This window comes from Carlito syrichta, unplaced genomic scaffold (genome assembly GCF_000164805.1).
Source record: "Carlito syrichta isolate Samal-C Ts95f unplaced genomic scaffold, Tarsius_syrichta-2.0.1 Scaffold287320, whole genome shotgun sequence".
NCBI lineage: Eukaryota > Metazoa > Chordata > Mammalia > Primates > Tarsiidae > Carlito > Carlito syrichta.
Window position 1 is genome coordinate 45,129 of NW_007231416.1, and position 2,802 is coordinate 47,930.

Here is a 2,802-nt window from a genome sequence, read left to right on the forward strand (position 1 = left end):
CTACATGCCCCGGGAGCTGGCATCCATGTCACTCGTGCTGCACGGAAACAACCTGCTCGTGTTCGGAGGCACTGGCATCCCGTTCGGCGAGAGCAATGGCAACGATGTGCTCGTCTGTAACGTGAAGTACAAGAGGTGGGCCCTGCTCAGCTGCCGGGGGAAGAAGCCCAGCCAGATTTATGGACAGGCTATGGCCATCATCAACGGCTCCCTTTATGTTTTCGGAGGGACAACCATCTATATTTACAGCACAGACCTGCACAAGTTAGATCTCAACACCAGAGAGTGGACACAACTGAAGCCCAACAATCTGTCCTGCGATTTGCCAGAAGAGGGATACCGATCTGAAATCGCACGTGATGGGCAGAGGATTTACATCTTGGGAGGTGGAACTTCCTGGACAGCATATTCCTTAAACAAGATCCATGCATACAACCTTGAAACAAATGCATGGGAGGAAATTGCAACAAAACCCCATGAAAAAATAGGTTTTCCTGCAGCCCGAAGGTGTCACAGTTGTGTTCAAATAAAAAACGATGTGTTCATCTGCGGGGGCTACAATGGGGAGGTGATCCTGGGAGACATCTGGAAGTTGAATCTGCAGACATTTTAGTGGGTGAAGCTCCCGGCCACCATGCCAGAGCCCATTTATTTTCACTGTGCAGCTGTTACACCAGCTGGCTGCGTGTGCATTCACGGTGGCGTGGTGAACATCCATGAAAACAAACGGACTGGGTCACTGTTCAAGATCTGGCTGGTGGTACCCAGCCTGCTGGAACTGGCTGGGAGAAGCTGCTTGCGGCCTTCCCTAACCTGGCCAACCTCTCCCTAACACAGCTTCTGCATCTGGGACTTACACAGGGACTCATCGAGTGCTTGAAATGAGGACTTCTGGACTGTTCATGGATCCTGGAAATGTTAATTTAAAGAGATCCCTTTATTTATGGGCAGTGTAGAATGTGCTACAGAGGAGTGGTTACCCTGATCAAGGCCTTAGTCAGAAATTACATCAGATGCCTTTCTGTACATTGGTTTTTAAGCTCACGGACATCTCACTCCCCACGTGCTTCCACCCTGGCTTGCCCCTCCTGCCCTGTGACACCCACACGTGCTCGCATGCCCCCTTTTCCTTGCTGGAGCTGAGGGAGGGGCTGAAGGCACCTTAATAACGTCCTGAATCAAGATAAAGACACTTTTTAAAGGAATCCTGAATATACGATCATGTCAGTCAATGTCCTACAAATACTGCACCATCACCAAAAAACGCAAAGCTAAAAAAATTAAATCCAGCAACAAGCAGCAACTTAGGGGAATAGAGTGAGAAGGCTAGCCTTGAGAATCCTGGGGTTACACTTAGTGTTGCCAAGATGCATCCGACCCTTAGCTGGACCTGATGGCGGCATGCTGCCCTCTTGCTGTAGGTCACAAGCCCCTCCTTGGCTTTGAAGGAAAGCTAACCAGCTCGGCGGCTCTCGGTCCCTGGTTACTTTCTCATCCTTACGATGCCAGTGGTTAGAGTTGGCTTGTCAAAAAATGTGCGTGTGTGTCGTGGTTGTGCTCTTTGATGTTGCTCTTAGAAACTGTGGCACCAGCAGTGTTTCAGATCGAGAAACTGATGGTGTTCAGAGTTCTTCATTCTGGCAGTTCTGAAATTCTCCTGTGCTTGTTGAGGGTTTCACGTAGCCCTTTGACTTCTTCCTGGGGAACTGCGAACCCCGTCTTCCGCGTCAGTGCTGTGGGATGCAGACACGTGACCCTGACAGAGGCCAGAGCAGGGCTGGCAGAGGGAGCTACGCCCGGCCCGGCCGCCTTGGCTTTGCACGGGCAGGGACCTCTGCCATGCCGGCCCCTTCCTGTCCAGATTGTGCTTCTTTTCTGCCTTTGGACTGTGCACCTGCAGTTTTCCCAGGCAGCTGGTCCTTGGTTTTCCCTCAGCTCGTTACCTTCTCCCCCGTCTGCTTTAACGTGCATAGTGCCCAGTGACTGTCTAGTCACCCTTCCATGAATTAAGTGTCATGTAAGAACCAGCCTGAGAAAGGAATGAAGTGGAGCGGCATTTACTTTTGAGCATGAGGTTTTAGCTCTGGGTTGGTTTATTTTTTAGTTATGGAAAGAGCAAAGGACTTAAATTTTCCCTTGCTTTGTCATCAGGCTGCTACAGGTGGGCAAGCTGTCACTGTGAGCACTCAGAAGGCACACAGGTGGGTGCGGGGACAGGTGGCACTGACCCCGTGGGCATCCAGAAGGTCACAGGTGAGCCCCAGTGCTGTAGGCACATGGGAGGACACAGTGCTGACCCTCACCGGGGCCCCTTGCTGCAGGACACTCATATGGAGATGTGGGATGCATTTCTCCTTTTGGTGCCTTATTCCACCCAGCTCTTAAAATGTTCTTTCTCCTCCTTCCCAGAAGGGATCTGCTGAGCTGCTGTGTGGATTTAAAGGTTGCCTTTCAAGCCGGGCTCGGTGGCTCAGCCTGTAATCCCGCGCCTTTGGGAGGCTGAAGTGAGTGGATTGCCTGAGCCCGCGGGTTCGAGACCCGCCTGGGCAGCGAGACTTCATCTCTACAATAAATCAAAAAATCAGCCGAGTGTGATAGTGCATGCCTGTAACCTAACCAAGGTTGTTCTCAGGTTCTCAGAACTAGGATGTAGAAATCTTGGGACCACTACACAACGTGAAATGTTTCCCATACGTGTGAGATTCCTTTGGTTTGTCACCTCTTGTCCCAGAGCCTGTGCTCCATCCTGACATCCTGGCCAAGACATCATCCATCACCCCAGGCTGGTGCAACATCACCCTG

At 51.4% G+C, this 2,802-nt stretch overlaps 1 pseudogene; it reads left to right on the forward strand.

Moving 5' to 3' along the window:
- LOC103254679 overlaps positions 1 to 1,026 on the forward strand; it is a 6,025-nt pseudogene extending 4,999 nt beyond the window's left edge.
- The last annotated feature ends 1,776 nt before the right edge of the window (positions 1,027 to 2,802 follow it).